Source organism: Lissotriton vulgaris, chromosome 4_1 (genome assembly GCF_964263255.1).
Source record: "Lissotriton vulgaris chromosome 4_1, aLisVul1.2, whole genome shotgun sequence".
NCBI lineage: Eukaryota > Metazoa > Chordata > Amphibia > Caudata > Salamandridae > Lissotriton > Lissotriton vulgaris.
Genome location: NC_141691.1, coordinates 26,451,782 through 26,478,790, shown reverse-complemented (window position 1 = coordinate 26,478,790; position 27,009 = coordinate 26,451,782). Strand labels below are relative to the sequence as shown.

At 46.0% G+C, this 27,009-nt stretch overlaps 1 protein-coding gene across 1 annotated transcript in view; it reads right to left on the bottom strand.

The window, feature by feature from the left end:
- Positions 1 to 27,009, bottom strand: part of LOC147718260 (nicotinamide N-methyltransferase-like) — a 66,435-nt gene that overhangs the window by 1,071 nt on the left and 38,355 nt on the right. The gene's annotated exons all lie outside the window — the stretch shown is intronic.

The following is a 27,009-nucleotide window of genomic DNA, read 5'->3' as shown; positions in this document are numbered from 1 at the left end:
CATCTAATTTTTAAGTTGTTTTCTGATTTAGGGGCCTAGATATAGATGGGGTTTTATATATACTCCTTACCTTTAACTTTATTAAATTGTTAACAGGTAAGGAAAATTATAGAAATGATTCTATATATTTTCTATATATATATTTCTTTAAATCACAGAGTACTACCAAGGATGTATTAAAAAATTAAATATGAGTGGCACCCCATAAACCTTTGTATAAGTAGATAGAAAAATATAAATACATTTCCCTGCCAATCACCACTTTAATAAAGGGGTAATAAGAAGGGACAACATAAAAGCAAAATGACTTATATTTTTGGTGTAACCCAGAACACAGCTAAAGTGTAGTAAAAATAATATGGCTGCCTGTAATTTTGCAAAGGCAGTCAATATCCGTTCACATAAAGGGGTGGGTGGGACTTGCAGAGTTCCACTCTGCAGATTTCCATTGAGTTGTATAAGAACTCTGCAAGGTTAGGCTGAGTTCGGCAAATGGGTGGAAATATGCATGTTGCACTGTTTGTGCTGCAATTTAGAGCCAGTTGTATAAACAGCACTGACAATTCTCCGTGAATAGCACTGTGTGGTGTACAAGAGTACCCAGCCATTCCAGTTGATTTTGCTGCCGCTAGAGTAGAAAATCTTCTCAAGCACTAGCAAATCTACTCATAAGGCATCCCTCTGGTTGAAACCACTGCAACTGCCCATGTTGTAAAATGCCACTAGGGGATGGCAAATCTCATTCTCAATCCTGGAAATTTATGGGGAAAAAATTCTGCCATGCTGCGGGTGGAAGAATTTGCCCAGAACTCAGTCTACAAATGCACGACCAAATTCTGCCATTTCATTCCAACTATCGCTAGTCATATACAGCCTTGTCATTGGCATGTATCACAGTTTACCACAAAGTCACTGTGGTGTACCCTGCAGAATATATCACACAATACTTAGTCAGATTTACCAACCAATGCAAGGCCACCATGTGTCACTCTGGGTTGCTTGGTAAATCTGGAGAAACACAATTCAGCGCATGGCACTACCTGGCATTACTCTGCACACTATATTCTACATTTTTGCCAAATTCCATGTACATCCATTCAACCATTTTCACACTACATCTTTTTAAACTAAAATCTATGACATGCCACCCCATTCCACTGTACAACAGCCAACTCCACTGTTCGACACATCAGTCACTTCACTCTAATAATAATTCCTATTTGTAATGCACAAACATTTCAGCCATTAAGGGTTTCAAGCTGCTCAGGGCCATCGGGGAGGTGAAGTGAGCTATTACCCAGAGTCACATGATGCTAATCTGAGCAAGTGCTAGGGATTTAACCACAAGCCCCATGCTCTGGAGGCAGCCACCCTGGCCACTGCTCAACACCTCTCCCTCAAAGAAACTCTACAACACACTATGCAATCTACTCTCTGCCATTCTACTTTATGCTATACAAAACTATAACACTGCAATATGTAGTGTGTCACTCTTATCCACTCAATGACTATCCACTCTCTGCAAATCTACTATATACTATTTCACTCTATGCCACTCCAGTGTATGCCAGTCCACCCCACTATTGAATTGTACAGCACTGCACTATATGGCACTCCACTCCAGTTCAATTTTCCACCTTATGCCACTCTACTCCACTCCAATGTAATCAACTACTATTCCACTATATACCACCACACTCTGTGCCACTCTACTCCACTCTATGCTAGGTAACTGTAAGCCACAATACTCTACACCACACCACTCTAAGCCACTCCACTGTATGCCACAGCACTGTATGCCACAACATGACACTGTACAATACAATACGTTATGTATGTCACAGAACTCTACACAACTCAAATCTATGCCACTGCAGTCTACTGGGTTCGACAATGCATTACTCCACTCTATGACACTTTAACCTCTCTATTCTACCAAACTCTACTCCACTCTAAGCCACTCCACTGGGCAACACTGTTCTACAGTTTATGTCACTATGTAAAGCTCTGTTACACTCTGCCACTGTGCGCCCCTCATCACAACTCTGAGCAACTCCCTCTATGCAACTCCAACCTAATTTACTTCACTCTACCCTATGACAAACTTCTCCAGTCTAATCCACTGCACACTACTACTCTACTCTATACCACTCTACTCAACCCCCCTCCATGCCACTCAACTCTACGACACTCTATGACAGTTTCTGACACTCGATAACACTCCATGCCAGATCACTCTATGACACACCACTGCATTCTATGAAACTTTAGTCCACTCTGTGCTACGCACTCCATAGCACTCTACTTTACAAAACAGCATCCCACTCTATGACATTTCACTTCACTCTATGCTATGCCGCTCCACTCTGGTCCACTGTATGACCATTTACCCTAGTCTGAGCCACTCTACATGACACTATTCTATGCCACTCCACTTTACAACATTCTACTCTACTCTATACAACTAAACAAAACACAACCCTACTAAACTCTACACCACTGTGAGACACTCTACTGAGGAGGACACAAACAAACACTCCTATCTTCCACATCTGCCTCTGGAGCATGCCAGTCACATACCAGATGTGGCGACCAATTCAAAGTCAAGAACGTGGTCCTCATGCAAGTACCCATGCCTTAATAAGGACAATAAGACTCCTATGAAAACAAACAGTCATTAAAAGCTTCCAGCGTGCAAGAGCAAAAGGATGTATGCCTGACCCAACCTACATTCCTCGTAGATGGAGACCCTCAATGCAGCACTCTTTTGTATGTGTCCTGGTCTACCTTGACCTCTTAGCAGCCTTTGAAACGTTGTCCCACCAAGATGCTTCATCAGGTCAAAATTCAAGAGACCACCCTCAAATGGATTACTTGTTTTCTCAAAAGAAGAACCCAAGAGTCCGCATACCACCTTTCACCTCAAAATCCAATAACATCTTCTGTATCATCCCTCAAGTTTTATCACTCAGCCCTCCTCTGTTCAGCACCTACAAGACACGCCGGTCAACATTGTGAGAACCCATGGAACTAACATTGTATCCTACGTGGACAACACACAGGTCATCCTCTCTCAATCTGAAGACCTATCCAACATGACGGACAACTTCCAACTGGATGAAAAACAATTTCCTTAAACTCAACACTGATAATTCAAAAGTACTGCTCTTTAGAAACAACTCCCCGTGGAACAACTCCTGGTGGCCTACAGTACTGGACCCCTCACCTATCCCCACTGACCACACCAGTAACCTTGGCATCATCATGCACCACAAATTCACCATAAAAATCAAATCAATGCAGTCTCCTCTGCCTGCTTCCTCATTCTCTGCATTCTCTGGAATATCTTCAAGTGATTTTCAGTCACCACCAGTTGCACCATTAATCAAACCCTTGTCACTAGTTTTCCAGGCAACACTCTATGCAGGAATCACCACACCCTCCTTAAGAAACTTCAGGCTATAGAGAACTTAGCAGCCAGACTCACCCTCAACTCTGCAAATGGACCCACATCATTCCTCACTTAAAAACACTCCACTGGATCTCCATTCACAAGATAAGCCAATTCAAATACTTGAAAAAGCCCTGCACAATCAAGGACCAGTACACATAAACTAATGCTTGAGATTCCACCAACCCTCCAGACACCTGCACTCTACCCCCACATCCTGTATCACACCCCCTGCACCCACTGAATCAACAGTTGAGGAGGCTCCTTCTCCTACTTCATGACAAAGGCCTCAAACCACCTCCACCTCATCCTCTACCTCCAAACCTCACCTTCTCTTCAGGAATTCAGAGGGAAACTCGAGACCTGGTTATTCAATCTTAGCATCTTGTTCCCATATCATTGTGGGTAAATAGCAGCATTTTATAAATACTGTTTTATTGATTCTAAGAATGGGTGGACACTCTATTTTCTACTCTGACACGTTTATTGCTCCTGGTTGGAGCACAAGTAAGGGGGAATGGTCTGCTCTGAGAGACCATCCACTGGTGGGAGCAACACACAGATGGCCATTGTGGCCTTAAGGGGATGTAGTTCCTAGAAACAAAGGGAATAACATGACTGGGTGTTCCACCGCTGTGAGATAGATTCAAAGGGTTAACTTGTTATCCCTGAGGGTGGGAGTCACCACTTCCAATAGGTCATAGGTAATGTGATACTGTCACTCCTCAAAAAATATCTGTGCCAGTCAGGCCATGGTGGTGGAAAGGACTGGTGCCCACAGAGCAGTAAAACAAACAGATGTGTAGGGTAACTCAGGCCTATGGGCAGGACTTTGTATTATTGCCCTATTGCTCTGGTGTTCCTGGACTGGGGTGGGAAAGTGGCCTATAGAACGGTCACAATTTGTCTCCAGATGACCTGGAAATTGATTACCACTGGTGTTAGATGAGCTGGAAAGGGTGGCTTCCCATGTTTCTGTGAAAGCTTAGGGTTTTGGGAGTACTATTCCCAAACAGAGAGTATGGAGGCCCAGATATTCAGGGGTTGCCTGTTCTGAGAACAGTGCACCCCAATCTTAATGCTGATGAATCCGTTACCAAAATGGGAGGTGATCCCTGCAATGTCAAGGAGACAGAGGCCATAGACCTGCACCAGGGCAGTCCCAAGAATGACACAAACAGAATGTGTAACCGTTTGGGGAGGAGGTGGTTTCACACGAGACGTCCTGGCTTGACAGGCACCTATTCTGTCTCAGGTTACAGACCCTCGGCTGAATGACCCCTGGAATGTTGGAAAGGAGAGTGGCAATAGGGTACCTAACACTCTGATCTGGGTGCCCACACTCTAAGAATCATCAGATGCCTGGGAAACATCAGGAACAATTAGGGATCTCCTAGCCATGAGTCCTATCCAACCCCTCACTGGGAGTGGATGGCACGGGCCTGGCTTTCGATGCTGACAGATGTTATTGGCCCCTGCTGGTTGCTCTTCTTCAGTGGGTGACAGATGTCTGATCTATTTTGTTGGCCATGATAATACTGTCTGCCCTCTGGGATACATCTGTGAGCAAAGTAACATGCTTCTTGAAGAGTTCCACAGGTGAGAAAAAGGGTTAAGTTATGTTAAGTTATGTTTAGTTATGTTATGGTACGATATCTTCTGGTTACGGTTTGCCATGTCCTAATTGCACTTTGTAACTTGGTAAAATCTCTTTCTGAATCACTAATAGGACCATTCATGAAAGGGCATCCCCCCTTTCTTATCATTATCAAGTATTACTGGTTTATAGCCACAATTCTGGTATCAACATTTTGAAAAGGTAGTTATACATTACAGGAGCTGATAAGGCATAAAGCAATGGAATGCTGTTCCATTGGATAGCTTTCCGTTTAGAAAATGTCTTGCAGTGCCTGTTCCTGTAAAGTACAAGTAAAATCATTAGGTGCAATTTTCGCTAAGGAATAATGTGCAAAAAATTATACAAATTAAGATTCCCATTTTGGCACGGTACTATGAAGCGTTGTCCAGATTAAAATAATGTGCAAATACCTACTCAGTTAGCCAGTACTGACATTAAAATGAGTTAAAATCATGCTAAAAATAATTAAAACTTAACTAATAAGCAATTAAAAGTATCCTTACTAAATTGCCTTTGTCTGAGCGGAAGTAGAACAATAATTCATAGTATATATTAAAAAGACAAGCAGTAAGACAAATCTAGTATATTTATATACAAATTGCAGCCCTCTCTTTTTCATTGTAGAGCTGGCAACCAACACAAATCTACTAATGCCGAATACAATAGCTTGTGAGCTATCTGATTTTAGTATTCCCAGGCTCACCATGTAACTCCACATATTCAATCTTTTACATAGATGCTTAATCCATTTTCGTCTTAGAATTACATATGCTGTACAGAAAATATAAAACATATGCAATATCTTTGTTAGCCCCTTATGGACATAAGGTCCCTTGGAGTCCCTTTCCTTAGTTTGAGACATCGCCCATTTAGCTGTAAAGGCATCTATATGAAGGATCTCATATCTAAATTTCAGATAAATTATCTTTGCTAGATGAGGTTCAATTTCTTCCAAAAATGGCGCCAAGCTCGGTGTCATTTTAAAAGACAAAAAATGTGTAGTAAGTCTCTTTGTGACTTTGTGCAAAGTAAAATTCCAATAGATGTGCTTTATCTTGCTCTTTGATTCTGGCATCAGGAGGTTGAGGATTACCAAAAACCTACTCACACCTTAGTCAAGGAGCCAATTTTGAATATGGGCCAACCATGGAAAAGATACATGAACATAAAGTTCCAATCGCTCGCTCAAGGTCTGCCTGTAAGTTTCTAATTCCACAGTAGTCCAGATTCTATACCAATAACGTAGTGATCTCCATGCTGCTAAATGTTCTGGTGTTTTTATACCAATAATGTATGTTAGGTGATCACTGGGGTATTTTGGGGGAGAGATGTAAACATTCTTGAAATTGTATTTTCCCCAAAAAAACAAGGCTGTAAAATTTCACCTCCCTTTAACTCTGATTCATAAAGGGCGGCTGCTTGGGCTGTAAATGTACATACTTACAGAGCGGAGGTAATAGCCTTTGACACAGTTTAGTATTGTTTCCTTACAATGGGTATCGAGTTTTGCATTAGGATTGCCCGACATTTATTTATTTATGGCTTCCATGAAAGATTTGAGTTAAGCGTAACCCCCAGACATATAAAGTTGGAAACACACTCCAAGGGCACCCCATTCAAAGCTATTTTATTTATGAAGCTTTTATGTGGTCTGATAGCCATGTATTTGGTTTTAGTAGGGTTTATCTCAAGGCTCTTTAATATGTAGTAATTGTTGAGGCTGTTGAATAGGTTTTATGGCCCCCTTGGTGTTTGGGACAATTAGATTATATCATCCGCGAATGTTAAGGTGCAGGTATGGGTACCTCTGAGGTTAGGTGAATCATGGGTAGGTACTGGACCAGATCATTCACATATAGTAAGAACAGAGTTGTTGCCAGGAAACAACCCTGTAACGTTTACATACAGTTTTATCGAAATGATCAAGCCGCCCGAAGGTCAACCTTTTTTTATGGTAGAGCCTCTATAGTAAGTGTTATATGGCCAAATTTGTGTAGAAGCCCTATTGCCCAGGTCTCCTGGAAGAGACATAGGTTCAAGTTACCAATATACTCATGCCAATTTGGCTCTACAAGGTATTGATTGAGCCCGGCTATGTTCAAAGATTAAATTTTCAGGGATTCTGAAGCTAAATCAACAAGCGTATCAGAAGAGCAATCATATAAAGTACCTGGGTTTCATGGAAGTGTTTCTTATGTGGGTGAGCAGCATGAGTAACTTGGGGATCAGATCCTAGTAGAAGGGACACCAGGTCTATATGACTATGTGTGCTTTTGGTAGTTAGATTCTCTATGCCCTGCTCATTCAGTCAATCTACAAAGTCCAAATTGTTCATCCCCTCTTGGTCGTGCAAAACACCATTTCTCTCATCTGTAGGAGTTTTGTTCTGTCTAAAAATAATTCTAGATTCAAAAAATGAGTGAATTTGTAGATTCATGGCTTTTAGATTATGTGCAATAAACTTAGAATGAAAGGTTAACATTAGGCCGTCCATGTTTCCAGATTCTTGCTGGAGACGTTCGGCTTTTATAATGTCAGATCATGCTATGGAAAGGCATTGGCGTTTACTTCTTATCCAATGTGTCACTTTATTTATTAATGAATCCTCATCCTCTCTGGGTACCTGTTTTAATCTTAGAACATTTGTCCCAAAGACATTTAAAGTATTCATTTTGGGGTTCTTTAGATGTTGGGGTGCTGGATAAAAAGTCTGCAAAAGTTGGATACCTGCGCCAGTAGGCCTGGGCACTAAATTCCAATCCGCTCACAGACACGATGAGATGTCATCAGTGATGTTATCAGGGATGTCACTGACTAGACAGTATTATATTAATAAATATATATTTTTGTAACTACTGTGTGGTTTCCCATACATTTACCAATACTCTAAGATTGCATTATGGTTAAAGAAGCTGCTTACCATTCCTTCAAGACTAAGCCTGAAGGCTGCTCTTCACAGCTACCACTGGGAACGCTTTCTAAAGGTTATCTTTAATCTAATCACCATAGGTTTTGTTTCGACTGGTGCACGGTGCCCACTTTAATTAGTGGACAGCATATCCCAGGCCAACTTCTCACAGTCACGATTATGTTTCCGAGGCTGCTTTCCAGGAGGTAGGAAAAATCCCTGTGTGGATAAGATAGTAGATAAATGGCATGCTATGATTTCTGGGAAAAGATGAAGAATCTTAGGAGGACATGGGTCATGAGGAGAACCTGCTTTAATCTTTTGGATATGTTCAGCAATATGTGCCACTGAGGGAGTCGTAAATTGTCCAAAGCTAACTGACTAGCAGCTTGATCCTATAGATGTATTTGTGGAGCCATTGCTGATGAACTTTTTAAAAATATGCAAAACTTTTTCCTGAAAGGAACAAGCTAGTAGGACACAGAATTCTTGATTAATGATTGTTAGATCAGAACCCATTGACATGAATCATTTTTTAATAGTTTGGAAAAGAGTTTTAGGAGCATTGGTAGCTGAATAAATTTTGTGATGTATAATATTTAGATTTGACTGCAAAAAGTAGTGTTTTATAGTTACCTAGACAGGATTTATATGTATCCCGCTCCTCTCTCTTATAACCTGAGCGCCATGTGCGCTCTATTCTTCATAATTCCTGTTTTATGCCTTTAAGCGAGTCATCAAACCAGGGTTGAGACATCTTTGTATTATTCATTTCACTGACTCACCCATATGCCTAATTATACAGCCTCCTTTTAATCATTTACAACAACTGACAAATCAGCTTACTCACCCTTAAACCATTGTCACACCCATTGATACACCCATGTACCCACTCACATACCCAGTTACTCGTCCATAGAGTTTCTCATACACCTACTCATACAGGAACTAGCACACCCACTCATGTATCAATGCTACCACTGACAGAGATAGTCACTCGTCCATATGGCACTCACATAGTCACTCCCTCACCCATACAGCTACTCATGCACCCCTTCACTCATACATACTGCCATTCACCCACCCATTCACTCACTTATTCACCTACTCACACATCCACTAAATCACCCAAACAACGTCTCACTAACTCAGTCATGTACCCATACATTTACTGACACAGCCAGGCATTCATCTGCATAGCTACTAAAACAGCCAGTCATCACCCATAGAGCTATTGACATACACACTCAATCTCTCATATATTCACTGATTCCCTCGCCCACTCACTCACCAACCCATACAGCCACTAAGACACCCAGTGTTGCACCCACTTACTTACACTCAAAACAACCCCTCACCGATGGTAACACTGACAGAGATAACTGCTCATCCATACAGCACTCACACAACCACTTTCCCACCCATAGAATTACTAAGAAACCCAGACAATCTGCCATATAACCACTGAAACACCTAATCACTCACCCACACAGTCACAACCACATCCACTCACTCACCCAGTCACTGATATGCCTACTCAGTCACCTATATAGCTACTAACACAGCCAGGCAATCATCTATACAGCTACTAAAACACACACTGAGTCTCCCATACTGTCATTGAAATAGACACTCAGCAATTTGCATAGGTACTCATACACACTGACCCACCCATACAGACACTCACGCACACTCATTCAACCATATAGCCACCCATACACCTACTTAGTCACCCATACACTCATTAACACACCCAGTCAGTCTCCATGTAACCACTGGCACACCCAATCACTCACCTATGCAGACACTAACAAACCCATTCACTGACCCATACACCCACCCATGCTGAATCTCATAAACAATTTGCAGCCACTTATAAACCCACTCACTTACCTATAACAAACACTCACATACTCATTCACAATTCCTTAACGCGTATCACATATCCATTCACACAAATACATCTACTCGCACACCCACTCAATCACTCATACAGCCAGTCATACATCTACTCATACACCCATACAGCCACTCACACAGCAATTAACATACCCATACAGACACTCACACTCACTAATTTACCAATAGAGCCACTCATGTACCCACTCACTGAAACAAACATTCACACATTCATGACCGCATAAAGTCACTGTCACACCCACTCATTCACCAACACACTCACTCAAATACTTACACATCTACTTACACATTCACTCACTCCCTAATAAAGAAACGTATTCACTAATGTTCTTTCTTATACTTTCCTATACATACACATTAATACAACCAAGAAAGAAGGTTCCGATGATTTCCTTTGTGTTTTTGTGATTTTTATGAACTTTCTTTTAGGTTTCTAGAATTTTGATTTTTTTTTAAAACAAACTGGGAAAAGTTTAATTTAAATACTCAGAACTGAGGATATAAGTGTTACTCAGCAAAACACATTAACACTCATGAACTTGTGTGGCCTCCATAACTGCAGCAATCAAAGTGCAGACATTTTTGCAGTCCAAACAAAATATCCTGATTCTTTGGAGCTCCTGGGACTTCTTAGGGGGATGTTGCTGGACCTCAGTGGTGTCTAGGGTGTTGTTAGACTAGGTCCACTGCTTCGCGTATAATGTCATGTATATAGAAGAAGAATATTTTTATTGTTTATGTTAATTAAAACCGCAACAATACATGTTCTAATAAATTAGTGAACTGTAGTAGAAATTGGTATTATACAAATCATAAAATTGTTATCTTCTCTTGAGTCTGTATAAAATGGCAACAATCAGTTAATCAATCTCTTAATAATATGCTAAGGTTTTCAAATGTTCGTAGTTAGCAGGTGATTAATCCAAAGCGTAATTACTGCCTAATCAGCTGCACAAGGGGGAATGTTTCTTCAAACGTTCTTGGCCAACTCTACAAAAATAATACAAGTTCTGGGTCAGGACCAGTCAGTCTTATTTGATGTTAAGGTACCATGCTCAGGGATCATCATGGTTTATTTATTGTAATTATGTATTTATTTATTTATGTATTTATTAATATCTTTGCCTGCACAGAGAGGTACTTTATTAGTTGACTGTTCTGTGCGGTATCTCTTAGGTCCAAGCCTGCTTTAATAGCGGATCTGCATGTCCTTACGCCTCTGGCGTTCATGACATGTTTTAGAAAGGTGGTTCGTGCTTGTGATAGTTTTGGACAAATGCAGACTAGGTGAACATAGGCCTATTTATTGCTCCTGCATAGTCTGCAATCTTTCGGCCCTCTGTATGCCCATGTTGGCTGATTTGCAATGAATGACAGTTTGCCTAGGCGCAGGGTTATTAGTTGCAACTTCTGGTAGGCTGTACAGCTCTGGGGTAAGTGTCTTCTAATAGTTATTACCATCCAGGCATGTTTTCTCTTACTAAGGATGTTTTTGTCGACTAGCAATTTGTTTAAATGTTGCTGACTTATTTATAGCTTGCTTGAAGGCTGAATAGGACACATTGGTTTCCCAGAGCTCACATGTACCAGTATCAGATAAGGCTTTTTTTAGGTAACTGTTGTATGTGGACTTTACATTGTTCGCTAACTCGTCCCACAATGCCTTATTTAATTCCGAATCTGCTGCGTTTTGCTGCAGGCTATACCATTGTTTAATGGTTGCATACCTTTCTCCCCAGTGATTCATTAGTTACTCTCAATTCTAGCCTTACTTGTCTGGAGATGTTGTCTGATGGATTTGAAGGACTCTTCTATAAATTAAAACTTGAGATTTGTTTAGCAGGTCGTCGTCTTTCCCTTGTAGTGCAGGGCTGCCATATGATTTGATTTAGATTTGATTTAATGTATTATTTGTATAGCGCTTAAAATCACCCCCGGGGGTATTTAAGCGCTCAGGAGGTGCAAATGAAAGCGGTGGCACAGGCTAGGCTGAGAACAGAGCGGTTTTTGGAGCTTTTCTCAATTTCAAGTGGTCAGGGCATTGTCTTAAGGCAAGAGGGAGTTGGTTCCATATGAGAGGGGCTTGGTCAGAGAAGGACTTGCCTCCAGTCCTTGACTGTTTCATTCGGGGTGTATTGAAAAGGGCTTTGAGCTTGAGCGTAGAGTCCAAAGTGGGGTGTGTGGGTGTAGTCTCTCCGCCAGGTAGGTGGGGTCGTACCCCCATATAGCTTTATGGGTGAGGCAGCATAACTTAAATTTCACTTGTTGTCTAATGGGTAGCCAGTGCAATTGATGAAGGAGAGGGAGGGAAGCAGATCTATGAGGGGTATTTAGTATCAGGCGGGCAGCAGTGTTTTGTATCATTTGGAGTCGGTTTAAGGAGGACTCGCTGGCTGCCATCAGTAGGGCACTGCAGTAATCCAACTTACTCAGTACTAGAGTTTGAGTCAAGGTCTTTCTGGTGGAATCCGTTGGATAGGGGAAAGCTCTCCTTAGGAGGCCTAATGTGTGGAAGCATGAGCCCACAGTGTGAGTGACATGATTCTTCATAGTGAGGGTCTGTTCAAAACACACTCCTAGGTTTTTAACGGTGGTTCCTGGGGAAGGAGCCTTTTCAAGTTCCGGGGGTCACCAGTGGGGTGACCACTAAGAAGAAGACCAAAACCTCTGTCTTCCCGGCATTTAGCTGGAGGAAGTTATTTTCCATCCATTGGGATATTGCTAGCAAGCAGGAGGAGAAGGTGGATTGGGCGGTCTGTGAGGTTTTGTTGAATGAGAAAGTAAGTTGGGTGTCATCCGCATAGGATATTACGACACCCCCATCAACCCCATGCATCCTTAAAAGATCTGCCAAGGGGGCTATGTAGATATTAGTGGGGTTTAGGCAAGATCCTTGTGGCACCCCCTTGGTCAATTCTTGTGCTTTGGAGCGGAAAGGGCCAAGATTGGTGGTCTGGGACAGGTTAGAGAGGAAGCTGACCATCCATCTTAGCCAAATATGAGTTAGGCTCCTCAGAACGACGTCGTCCACATATGATAAGTGCGATAATGATAAGGAGCCTAATTTTGGTCGATGAGATATAATCGTGTTAAGTTTTTGTGCAGGCCTGCCATGAAAAGGTTAAAGAATGCGGGGCCAGAACACATCCTTGTTTCAGCTCTTTGGTGGTTGTGACCTTTTTGATAGCCTTGAGCCGTCTCCTAGCTTTACACTCATCCATGTGTTAGAATATAGAAGCAGTAGTACTCTGAGTATTTTTTCCGGGATATTCCACTTGCGCAGTTTTCACCATAAGATGTGATGGTCCACACTGACAAATGCCACCTTTAAGTCGACAAAACAGAGATAAAGCTAGTGTTTTCTCTGAATATATGTATCCGCGATCAGCGAAAGCGACAGGATATTTGTGATTGTCCCACACCCTTTTCTGAACCCTGTTTAATTGAGGGGTATCAGTTTTAAAGTATCAGACCAGATCGTCAGTTATTCCAGTAGTATTGAGGCATAATACTTTCCGTCCATGTCCAGAAGTGCTAATAAACTATAGTTAGACGCGGACGTTCTGTTTACTCCTTTGAAGATGGTGTAATTACTGTGCCTTGCCAGCTTAAGGGGATTTGTTTTTCTATCTCCACCTTCTCAAATAGGGTTTTTAGTCTTCCACTCCAGAAGTCAGGGCTGACTTGAAGATTATTGGGGGAATATCGTTCGGACCTGGGGCCCCATTTCCATGGCTCTTCACAATTTATTTTTTAACATCTTCAACGGTAAAGCCTTGGTTTCTAAGTGTGGACCAAAAACCACGAGCTTCTTTACATTTTGCTGCACCTATTTTTTGCAATTCTGGTAGATAGCTAGTTGGTCTGGTATTTATGTTTTGTGGGCTAATCCTAGCATAGTCAATTTGTTTCTCTTGTTCTTTGGTAATTACTTGCCCCTTGTATCTCCTTGTTTGGTGGTTAGGTTAATGTCTGTGAATCTCTTTACCAATAACGAGACCAAATCTTTTTCTTTTTCACTTCAGACAGTTTGATTCTCGGGCCGCCTTAGACCATTTATTATTCCCCAGAATGCGCTTGAGTTGATGTTCTTTGTGGTGTATAGTAATTTCGCCCAGAAGTTATACTCCTGTCATCTTTTTTGTTCCCACGTCTCCTTTTTATATTCTTTCTTCAGCTTCCGTATTAATTCCCAGTCCTGGCAGGACATCTCAGGACTTTTTTTGGCCCCTTACATTTTTCTTTTTTTCTCGCTTAACTTTAGCAAGCTCCGTTGATGTTAAAATGGTATTTTTGGGCTCCTAGGCTTGTTTGAAATTAACAGCCATAATTGTTGCCAGTTTGTCAGTAAAACGTATTCACTCTTGTATTTTATTGCAGTCGCTACTTTCACTTTCTGTTTCAATTCTCTGAACCTTTACCTGTAGTTTGTCTAAGTTCTCTGTTGACCATTTCAGTCGTTTTAAGTTGGTTGTGAATTTGCTTTCTGCCATTATCGCACTATTTTTATCCTTTGGGAGCTTCAAGTTAAAGTGAATATGTTGGTATGAATGGTCACTTTTAGTCGTGAATTCAAATGAAAACCGGGTGAGAAGGGGCAATAATAGTAATGAAATTGCTGTGTAGTCAAGCCTTGATTGCGATTTACCTCCTAGGTGAGTATATTTTGGCGGACAGCCTTCTGATGTTCTACCATTTATTATTCTCAACCCCAGGTATTCCAGAAATGTCACCAATTGTTGTCCTACTAGGTCGGGGAAATCCTACTTGCGCTGGTATTGAGGTTGCACCTCCAAGAAGTCATTATCTGCTGCTAGTATTTCATCATCTTCTGGAGTGTCAATTAAGTTGAAGTCAGCTGTTAAGATGATTGTTTCATATGTCATCGATTATAGTTGTTAACAGATGGATGTGGGCTTTCTTCTCTTTTGCCGATGGATGTATGTAGGTGTTGATTAGTAATATAGGTGCCTCTTTGTGTGGTAGAGAGAGTTTTATTAGTTGCATGTTTGGTTCATAAGGGTCTATTTGCTCTGATTTGAGATAAATTTAAGTTGAAACGTAGACTACTCCCTTTGGGCGCTCATTCTTCCTACTTTTTCTGCTGGAGTGCTAAAAATTGTAAATCCGACGAGCGGCAACTCCTCTAATGCCCCGGTCTCCTGAAGAGCGATGATGTCACATGACTCCCAGCTTTGGAAGGACCGGCCAGCTTCTAGGCATTTCTTTGCTCCAGCTATGTTCCATGAGATGAGGTGTAGAGTGTCTTGGGTGTTGTTTGTTGTGTATTTCTGTAGAGGCCAGTGAGGTTTAATTTTGTTCAGCATACCTGCAATCTAGAAACCCGTGGTCTGCTTTTTCCTTGGACTGTCCCACATTGCTGCTTGTTGTTGGTGGTCTGTTCCCCCTTGAATTCTGTAAGACTGAATAAACCTGTTCTCTTTTTGCCGTATTGTGCCCTACCTTTCGCTGCTCTGGGGAATTTCCCCCTAGTGGGCCTGGGTAGTGTGGTTTCGCCGGTTTCGTAAGTTTAATGCCATGTGTAAGTTAGCATTTGCTATGCCATTTGCTTTTGCCTTCCATTTAGAGTGCTGATCAAAACTAATCCTTTGTATAGTCTGTGAAATGAACAGTTAGTACCAGCACTTAGCTATCCCACAAGATAGAGGCTCTCTCCCACCTATCCAGTACTCTGATCATAGCACAGGGTGAAACAGCCTTGGACTGGGCCGGGTTGTGCATGATACAGGAGCAAAAACATTTTTATATGTGTCTTTCACTGTTTAGCTGCACTAGCCTGGAACATTCCACGGTGGGCATGTCTTTGACTAACCATTTAATGTATAACGTATTCATGCTTGTGATTGTTCAGTTCCCTCTGTAGCACTCTTTCGAGACTGGACAGATGTGACCCCGCTCTGAGCCTATATGAATAAACAGATATTGGTATGTATATTCTCCACTGTCTCCACGACTCTTTATTTGGTAAGGAAGATTGAGAGGTGGTCATGAGTGACCCGGGTTACCCTTTCGGGACACTTCCTTCAGTGTCACATCTGACATTGATGCATCTGCTACACTGCACTCCCTCAGGGCTTTTGCCAAGCGGCTGGAGTTGAAATTCCCATGGAGAGGGTCTTATCACACAAAGAACAATTCACATGTCATTCTCCCAGAGGGGATGGCTGTAAAATGAATTTTAGGAAGAAAAGAGCAGGTGCTGAAAAAGAACCTCCAATACCAACACTGGAAGTGTGAAGAAAAGAAAACTGTGTGGGGACTTCCTTTCTAGAATAATGAAATGTATTTTTATTCTGTAGTCATGTGATATTCGTGAATGCCAACATATCCTTGAACACCAATGTATTTGTCATTACTTGAAATTGGATAAAACAGTGTTGACCATAACATTACTTATGAAACTCTCAATTTATATTTCATATGAGTAAACTACTGATCACAAACATTATTTACAATCTGTGTATATATTTTTATCAGACATCTAAAAAATCACACTGATTTGGCGGATAACCACAGTAGTGGAATATACGTATTACACATTTTTGGAAAAATGTGTGAATGTAACATAAAACATACAAATGCTTCTGGGCACATCTGTTTCATGATGCAGAAAACAATTTTTGTGGTGTTCTTGATGCCCAATAAAATGAGGACATCACCACCAAACAAGGAAGCCCTTGCTTCATATAGTTAGGAGAAACTGTGCCTGTTTGCCGATGTGTAGTGTCATTGTGCTCTCTGTAGGAGTAGTCAAGTTATCACAAATGTCTGGATGAAGAGACATAAGGAACAGACACATTGTGAAAATGCAAAAAGCTCACTGGAGTCATTGCCTGTGATCCATTATGCAGTTATAGTGTAGAATACGCACATAGCATTTACTAAATGAGGTACCACATACAAATTAACCTGTGTAACCTAGTCCAGCTGGCTAAAATGTTGTGCAAATCTATGGACTCATGTTGGGTAAATGGTCAGATGATGTTCCTTTCTGGTCCTGATGCTCATTTCATAAAAAAATAACTTCAATGGGAACAAGTTTCAAATGTAAACATAGCAGATGTCCCAATGCAGACTCTGCTTCAGTAAAGTAGAAACAATCCTAACTTCACAGGCTTTTACAGAGGCAACAGAAGTGTGTTTACTCTTGTATTCCACATAAAAAAACGATATAAAATCCTTAATGGAGGTGACTGTAACATTGATCTATAGAAGCGCAATCACCTCTATAGTGACTGTGACAAGTGATTTCTTTCTTAACTTCTCTTGTTGAATGCAGTGTCCATAGGTCTCCCTGTTAAATGCCCAAAATACATAGCACCACTCTCATGCCCATTGACAAACACACACAGGCACTCTCACACCCACTCACAGGCCCAAAGAGAGACTCCTTTACTAGGTCACAGACCCACTCCGACACTCATGCACCCACTCTCCAACTCATACAGGCACTGATGCACCTACTCATAGACCCACTTACACACTCACAGACCCACACAGAAAATCAGAGCCCCACTCATGGACCCACTGAAGGACTCATGTGACCACTCACAGACCTACTAAGACACTCACATACATACTCTCAAAGCTACAGGTTACAGTTTGAAAATAAAAATTTTCAACAAAACAGAGGATACAGGGGCATTGTAGTTTGGAAATATCAGTTAAAAAACCTATGCATTCACAGAAAAAAAATTGACTGAAAAAAGCAAAGGTTACATGCAATGTACAAAACCATTGCATTTCAATAGTTATAACGACCTGTGTTAACTATGACTTATGCCCTACAAAAGACTCTTTATGACCTCAAATATTATGCCACTCATAGCATGGTCAGTAACATCACTGATGACATCACCGAGGACATCACTGATGACATTATCCACAGAACCACTCACACATCCACTAACACTTCCAGACAATCTGTCAAACACACACATACCCACACAACCATTAACAAACACATTCAGAAACACATACAACTACAAACACACTCACTTATTCACCGACTCACATAAGCACCCATTCACCCATACAGCCATTCACACAGCTACTCACAGACCCATACAGCCACTTACACACTCACGAAACCATTTACACATACTCATAAAAAACACTATCTTACCCACTCATATGTCCACACTGCCACTCACACACCCATATATCCACTAACATGCCCACTCACTCACAGCCACTCACACAGTGAGTCACTCACTTATACAGCTCCTAACAGAGTTACTCACTCATCCAAACAGCACTTTCACATCCAGTCACTCATACACAAACCACGTATTATATACTATACTATATACTATACTTACTATATACTATACTTACTATATATACAAATTACACATTGGTATCTACTAACAGAGATACTCACTAACCTAAACAGCCACTTACAAATACAGTCACTGATCCACAAAATCACAAATATACTAATTCACACAATGATATCAAGTTCAAGTTCAAATAATCATTATTTAGGTCATAGACCATAAAAGATGCAAGCATATGATCGATAAAAAACATCATTTAAGACAATGTACATCAGCATTAAAAATACATACTCAGATGGAGATCATAAAAGCTGAAAAGGTAGGTAAAAACGAAGTACAAAAGTTAAAAATATAAAAAGAGGAACAACAAGGACAGATCCTAAGCAAACAAGACACATACAGGACACCTAATATGGGCTGGGGATAAATGTTTCATTGGGAGATGTTATTAATGAATGACCAGCGCCTACGCCACATGGCGAGCAAGAAGCGGGAAACTGAGAATACCACAGGAGGAGAAGTCTCACATTTCAGAATTCTGAATGCCTGATGGTAATTTTTAGGTTTAAAGTATTTTATTAAGGTACAAAAAACATGGGGAAGGGAATAGGAGGTCAAGCGAACATACAGTACAAGACGCGAAACGTTGCAGCGAATCAGAAGGAAAGTAGGGAGGCAGGAAGCCCCGGAGGGTACCAGGGCATAAGTCATAAGGCAATAAGGCGGTGCGAATGACCCTCCAGCAGACCCCCATTCCCCGAGCAAGGCCGAGCTGGAGTAGCGTCCCACAACACAGTGAAAAACACACCATCCCCCCAACCCCCGTCCCCGGAAAAATAGAAGAAAGAAAAGCAAAGGAGAAAAAGGAAGAAAAACAATACCCCAACATCCCCGTCCGAAAGTCAGCATTAGAAGCGTGTAACCCCGCCCCCCACCCCCCAGCCCCAAACCCCCGACCCCGCCGCATTCACTCCGCTGGAGCCGCCGGCGGCGTCAGCCTAAGGAGTCGCAGGTACCGTGGACATGTGAGCTCGCGAAATTCCGTGGACAGCAGTGCTAAAAAGGGGTGCCAGAGCTCTTCAAACTGGTCTACATTCCCAGCCACTGTTAGCGACATCTTCTCCATACCCAGTACCTGCCAGAGCCTGTGTAGCCAGCCAGTGATAGAGGGGGCAGTGGGGGTACGCCAGAGTACAAGGATGTTTTGAACCGCTGAGCCTAGCGCAATCGCAATCTGTCTACTCCTGCGGGACTTCAGCGGGTACATCAGGTCATTGGGGAGGCCTAGCAAGACATACGCAGTGAAGCGCGGGAGTTCGATCCCAAAATGCCTATCCACCTCATCTAAGACCTCCTTCCAATAGGCCGACAGTACCGGGCACTCCCAGAAAATGTGCGTGAGGGTACCCTCCTGTCCGCAGCCGCGCCAGCAACCTTTATCGCTGATTTTGTGCATCTCGTAGAGCCTCTCCGGGGTGTAATACCAATAGGTGGAGACCTTAGTAAAGGTCTCCGTCAGCCCAGTGTGGTACGCAGAGTGCCTCTCCCGATACGCGATCCCGTCCCATTCCTTGTGGCTCAAGGTCCTGCCCAGTTCCCTGTGCCAGCGCTCCCTCCCAGGGTTATGGTAATGAAACGGCGGGGGTTGGAGAAACTTATACAAGTCTGTGATAAGCTTGGCATCCGAGGTCCGGGTTACCAGCCACCGCTCATAGGGCGTAATCGAACGGGCAGCGACGTCGCGCACTTGGGGTTGAAGAGCCCAGTGGCGGACTTGCATATAACGCAGTCTGTCCCCCTCCGTCAGGCCAAACTCCTGTCGGAGCTGCTGGAAGGGGAGCACACCCTCCAGCCCGTAGATCTGGAAAAGCGCCCTACAACCCGCGCTCACCCAGTGGGAAAAGGCTCCCGGTTCCAGACCCGGAGTGAAGTCTGGATTGCCAGCAATAGGAGTGAACGGTGATGGAAAAGTGGTGAGCTCACGAAGCTCACACACCGCGTCCCACACTCGCAGCAGAACCCGGGTGATAAAGGAGGCGTAGAGATTAGGCGGGCAGTGAGTGCGCCGCAGGAACGGGACCTCCTGGAGGGTACGGCCCGCAACTGCCTGGTCCTGAAAGAGCCAGTGCTTGTCCGATTCCCACCGGCTCCACTCCACCAAATATCGGAGTTGCGCCGCCTGAAAGTACTTCCGGAGGTCTGGGACACCGAGACCCCCCGCCTCCGGGGCAAGCACGGAGAGGACCCGTTTCATCCGAGGCCTACGGCCTTGCCACACAAAGCGGGAGATGTCAGCCTGCGCCTGCCGTATCCAACCTACAGGGGGCTGGAGAGGTAGAGCGCGAAAAAGATACAGGATCTGAGGCAGTATCGTCATCTTCACCGCTGCGATACGGCCCAGCCACGAGAGCAGGCCTTTGTTCCATCGGCCGAGTTCCTCCTTGATCTTTTTGCCCAGGGAGGAATAGTTGGCTGTGACCATCGCAGGTAGGGAGGGTGCAAGTAAAATCCCCAGGTAAGGCACCGTAGAGGAGGACCATTGCAGAGGAAAAAGACGCTGGAGGTCCCGCCTGGTGTCGACAGAGAGCGACACATCCAGGGCAGCCGATTTAGACATATTCATTTTGAAAGCCCGCCACGCGGGCAAAGGAGTTCAGTTCCTGGACGCAGGCAGGGAGCGACCGCTTGGGGTCATCCAGGGTCAGCAAGACATCGTCCGCATATAAGCTGACAGTATGGGTGTATTGCCCCATCTTCACCCCGATAGCGTCCGGGTTATCGCGAATCCTCTGGGCAAACGGCTCCATATAGAGGGCAAATAGGAGCGGTGAAAGGGGGCAGCCATGTCTCGTGCCGCGCTCAATGGCAAAGCTGCTGGAGCTGTGTCCGTTGACACGCACCGATGCTGACGGCCTCCTATAACAATTAAAGACCATAGTGCGGAACTTCTCGCCGATCCCCAGTTTCCCGAGAACCAGCTCGAGGTACGGCCAATGAACCCTATCAAAGGCCTTCTCCGCGTCGACTGACAGCAGCATCCGCTCCCCCGGGACGCGTGAGGCCTTTTCTAGCACGTGCGTCACCCTCTTGGTGTTGTCGACCGTCTGCCTACCGGGTACAAAACCGGCCTGGTCCGCCTCCACCAGACCTGGTAGGTGCAGACCCAATCTGGCCGCCAATATCCCCGTGTAAAGCTTGAGGTCCACATTCAGAAGCGAGATGGGCCGATACGAGCCACACAGAGTCCGGTCCTTCCCCGGTTTCGGAATAACCGACACAGTCGCCGAGAGAAGGTCCGGTGGGATGGCTCCCGGTTCAGAGAAGGAATTGAACAAGCGAGCCAGGAGAGGCGCGACAGTGGGACAGAAGGTCTTGTAAAACAAGGCCGTATAGCCATCCGGGGCCTTGCCGTGCTTTAACCGTGCAATAGCGGAGATAACTTCCTCCACATGAATGTCCCTCTCTAGGTGGTCCGCCTGGGCGGGGTCCAGGGCTGGGAGGGTTACTGATTCCAGATAGGCCTCAGCCTCTCCCGGTGGGGAGGGCTCTGCAGCGTACAGCGCCTCGTAGAAGGTACGGAAAGAATCCGCCACCTCCGCGTCACCGGAAACCGGGACCCCATCCGCTCCCACTAGCTCCTTTACTACGTTGCGCTGCTGCGCCGCCCTGAGTCGGTGGGCCAGGAGCTTACCGCATCTGTCCCCGCCGGTGTAAAAGGCATGTTTCAAGCGCAACGCCGCATACTCCGCCCGGTCCAGGTCCAACGCAGAGAGGAGTCTCCGCGCCGCCTTCAGCTGCCTCCAAACTCGAGGAGCCCCCGTCCGACGGTGAACCTGTTCAAGTTCCCTGACCTGCGCCGTTAATTCCTCCCTCTTACGTTGCCGCTCCCTGTTCTCCGCCGAGGAAATGGAGATAAACTCCCCTCTGACGACCGCTTTCAAAGCCGCCCACTGCGTTGCTAGGGACGTGTCGGAGTTGTTATTGTGGGTCAGGTACTCCTGAATGACCTCCTCCACTCGCTTCACCACCGATTTCTTATGGAGAAGCGTGTCCCGAAGCCGCCACATCCCTCTAGAGGGGGGGGCCGCCGGCCAAGCAAATGTTCCGGAAACCGGCGCATGGTCGGACAGGGACAGGACCCCGATGTCTGCCGCCGTGGCGGCCGAGCGAAGCGGTCCGCTCACCAAGAGGTAGTCCAACCGCGAATAAGTGCGGTGTGCGTGGGAGAAATATGAGTAGTCCCTATCGGCGGGGTGCATGGTGCGCCAGAGGTCATGCAGATCCATCTCTGCAATCTGGTCCTGTACCGCTCTAGAAAGCTCCCCCGTCTGCGGAAAGCGCTGGGCAGACCTATCCAAGGTGGAGTCGAAGACCATATTCAGGTCTCCCCCTAAAATGACGTGGCGATCGGGCGAGGCAGTAACGTCTACCAACACAGATTCCAGGAAGCAATCCTGGTGGTCATTTGGGCTGTACACGGAGCCAACCGTGAAGGCAACCCCCCCCAGACGCATGCGATACACTAGAAGCCTCCCCTTCTGCTCGGCATGTTTATACAACACCTCGCCCCTGAAGGAGCTGGCTAGAAGAATGGCTACCCCCGCAGTCTTAGTCGCAGCCGAGGAAAAGAGTTGCGTGGGGAACTTGGCAGAGCGCAGCCTATGGCAATCTTTAGAGAGTAAATGTGTTTCCTGCAGGAGGCAGATGTCCGCCTGCGACCCTTCTAGCAGGGAAAGGATCGCCCTACGCTTCACAGGATTATTCAGACCCTTAACGTTAAGGGTCACTACTTTCAGGGACGGCATCGCTCCCAGGGAAGCAAAGCGCTATGCAGCAAGCGGGGGAACAGAGGAAGGGGCGCGCGGGGCAGGGGCGCAGGGAAGGCCAGAGTCGGCTTTGCATGTGTTCGGACAATATCGGACGGGACCCCCCCAACACCAAACCAGCTCTTGAACCCCCCCAAAACCAACCCATGGCAACCAGCCAAAACCAAAAACAAGAAGAAACACCCCATTGTCTCAGTCTAGCCCAAGTGGGCAAGTCTGTAGAAACCAGTCAAGTGGACGTCCAGCCACACACCTCCAACCTCTCCCCCCCAACCCCCAGCCCCAACCCAGCATCGTAGAAGCTAAGAGTCTCTCCCCCCGGAGTAAAGTTAGGCCATCTGGGCCACGCCATTAGAGTCAGGCAAGTTCCTGGCCGCAGTCCTCAGGGCCTCCGCCATGTCCGCCCTGATGGTAGGGGAGTCAGGGCGACTCGCCGTCGCCGACGATTGGCGCCTCCTCGATCTCCGCAGGCCCCGCCGCTGGGGGCGCCTCCATGCGGGCATCGCCCCTTCTTCCTCTGTAGCTGTGAGTCCCAGCACCCCACAGACATCTTGTGAGGAGCGCAGCTGATGTAGCACCCCATTCCATCGGAAGATAAGACGAAAGGGTGACCCCAAGAGTAGGCCGTTTCATGCTCTCGGAGAAAGTCCGTAGCGATGCGGAAAGACCTGCGCTTCTGCAGTGTGATGGCGGACAGGTCTTGATAGAGCGCCACGGGTCGTTCTCGGAAGGACAGCGGCTGCTTCCTGCGGGCCTCTGTGATAATGCGCTCCTTTAGGGGGAAATCCGGCAGGAATGTCAGGATATCAGGTGGGGGTGCCGATGACTGGCGCTGGCGGCCCACCCTGTGTGCCCTGTCGATGCGGATCGGGAAGTCCGCTTCTTCCTCCAGAATGTCGCGGAACAGGTCCTGCAGATAGGCCACTAGGTCCGTACCCTCATCCGCGGACGGAACGCCTCGCACCCGGATGTTATTCCGCCTGGACCTGTTCTCGAGGTCTTCGGAGTGGGCCTGGAGCTCGACACACTGCTCCCGTAGGCGGAGAACGTCCTGCTGTAGATGAACTATCTCTTCGTCACGACGCTGGGCCGCCGTTTCCACAGTGTCGACCCGCTCACCCAGGCCCTCGATTTCTCTACGCACTTCGCGGACCTCTCCGGCCACCTCGATCTTGAGAGTCTGGAATTCCTCCTTGAGGGAGCTGAATAAGTCCTCCATGAAGGACCTCGTGACTGGTGGTTCGCCTCCGGTGGCGTCCGTTGAGGCCCGGGAGGACCCCGGGGACGGCTGCGCCCTGTCTCGCAGCTGCTGGGCCCTGCCGAGCATGTCCGGCAGAGTGCGATCTCCCCGTGCCGCGCCTCGTCTCCCAGCCATCTTGGCCTCCGCAGTGGGCGAAGCCTAGAGCTGGCCGCTGTAGATGCGCCCAGCCGCTCGTGGGCACCAGATGTGAAGACCTCGCCGAGGACAAGGGTAGTGCGTCAGAGGTGACAAAATGGCGGCACGGGCCAGGGCGAGACGACCATCGAGCCAGTCAGGGCAATAATCAAGGTTCAGGACGGAGGCTTTCAGCCGCGTGCTTCCAGGGAGGACGACAGATGCATAGGCACCAGGATGAACCGAGGCGCCCGTATGAGAAGGGCGCGGGCGAGGGTCACCAGTACCATCTCCTCAATGACAAGATGGCGGGAGGGCGAAACCCAGGAGGGCAGCTCAGGCCAGCAAGTCTGTGGGCGACCCTCAAACAGCAATGGGTCGGGAAAATGCGAAACCAGTGTCCCCCAGTTTCACCGGTTAGTACGCCCGGCCCGGTCACCGCTCAAACTCCAATGTCCCTCGCTTCCTGGCTCGCGGTCCGCAAGGCGTCACACACCGGCTCCCATGGCAGGGGCGTAGATCGCTGACGCAGGTCTGGGGTCTGTTGTCCAGCGATGACTCTGGCCACAAGGGCACCGGCCAGGAAGCCTCCGCACTCCACGGAGTCCGTCGTGTCCGCTCCCTCGGGATCCCCAGCTTTCAGCACTCGGCCCAGCCGAGGCGCGCGGACAGCGCCGCAATACGCTCCGCCTCCAGGCCCTTCTCCTCGGGGCGATCCAGGCTCCACTCTTCGGATCGATCGTTGAACAAACTTTCCGGGGACTTCCCCCGGGGCAACAGAAGACAAAGCGGTATCAAAATGTGTCCCCAGAGCTCCGGCACAGTTCTCTCGGCTGCAGTGCAGCCGCGGGGGGAGAGAAGCGCAGGAATCGGGGCTCGAGCTGAGCTGGGCCGGAGGAGCTACGGGAGGAAGCGTCCGCTCACCCCGCCATCTTGGCCACGCCCCTCTGATGGTAATTTTTAAACCCCAGATTTCTACATAGTTGGACAAGCCAATGCTGTCTGATAGGCTTGTAATATGGGCACAAAAAAAAGACATGGGGCTTAGCTTCCTCCTGTTCGCCACATTCTAGACAATTGAGTGGCCTAGTTCAGGACCATTTGTGGGAAAATACCCTAAGTGGTAATGTGCCATGCCTAAATTGTACATAGAGTTTCCTTGCTAGACTGAGCAAAATCATATCCAAAAAGGGCTCCAGCCTATACTCTTCTTTAATACTAAGAAAGTCTATTGTTAAAGGCCCCCGCGTAGAGTTGCTAAGAATATCCATCATCTGGTAGTTACGATAAAGTCTCACTAGGTCAGCGCGTGACATCCCTGCGCAGGCTACTTCAGGATTGCTTCAAAACTCTAAATTACCCAGCCTCTTGATCTCATTTTTTATGTAAGCGAACCACTGGCGTTTTTCTGTCCCAGGCAGGCCCACAAGTTCTTTGACTTCGGATCTAAAGTGCTTCAGTTCTGGGGTGATCCACAGTCTATGCCAGGATGTTAATGGGCGTAGGCCGATTTCAAAGGAACAAGGGGAGTACTGGCTGGAAGAGCCAATAGGGATCTTAAAAAACAGTTTTCTGCCTTGAGAATGTATTCTGGTGAAGCGCGCCCCCACAGTTCAGCCCCATGGATTATAGCTCCTCTTGCTTGGGCTTTATACATTTCAAGAATGGAGGCAACTGGTTTAGAGGTGGATTACCTGTGCAATTTTAGGACAACCCCGATATCTGCGCCAGCCTAACCTTGGCAATCTGGGGGCCCCACTCCATATTGTCTTTGAGGGTGACACCCAGATATTCAAATACCGTTACCCTTTCCAAAGTAGTGCCATTTAAAGAGGGGTTGGGATCGTGTTCCACTCACCGCTGCTCCATAGGTTTCCAGACAGGAGTGAGCCCTGCCACAGGCACCACCAGCCACACAGGGCAATTTGCATTGTGTTCGCCAAACAGGAGTTTTGACAGCTATTTCAGTACCGTGCAGGAGAGCACGGCAAGAAGTATACTGATTATTCAATTGCCTCATAGTAGCAGTTTTTCAACTGTTGGGCTTACGATGGAGATCTCCCCGTCATTGTAAATATGCCAGTTTAGGCTCTTTTGTGACGCGATGATTGTGGCATCAATGTGTTCATGAAGGGGAAGGCTCAGCAGAGCCTATTCGCGTCAATGACATTCGGCCGCCATCTTCCTCCCATCACCGATCGAGGACAAGGAGGAGTAGGGGCTGAGAGGCTCTGCTCAAAGTCAGCATGCAGAAGGGAGGCAACCCTGTGGGCGCAGCGGTAACATCACCATAACGAGGAGAGGAATCGAAAAAGGAATACAGTGCTGTATTCTTCATCTGTGCTCACAAGGAAGGATGACAGGCAAAAGGGGAAGAGGAGGAAAGGGTAAACCCTGCCAATCCAGTACACCGCAGATCAGCACGAACCAGTTGCCTCCTCAAGTAAGTAAAAAAGTGGACAGCACAAATTACACTAATCTAACTCTGAAATATAAGACTAGGTGTGAGAAGGGAGGTGAAAAAGGGGACAGTCGAGGTAAAAACTCCCAGGAACAGGACTCATTTAATGACCCTCTAGGCAAAAGGAGC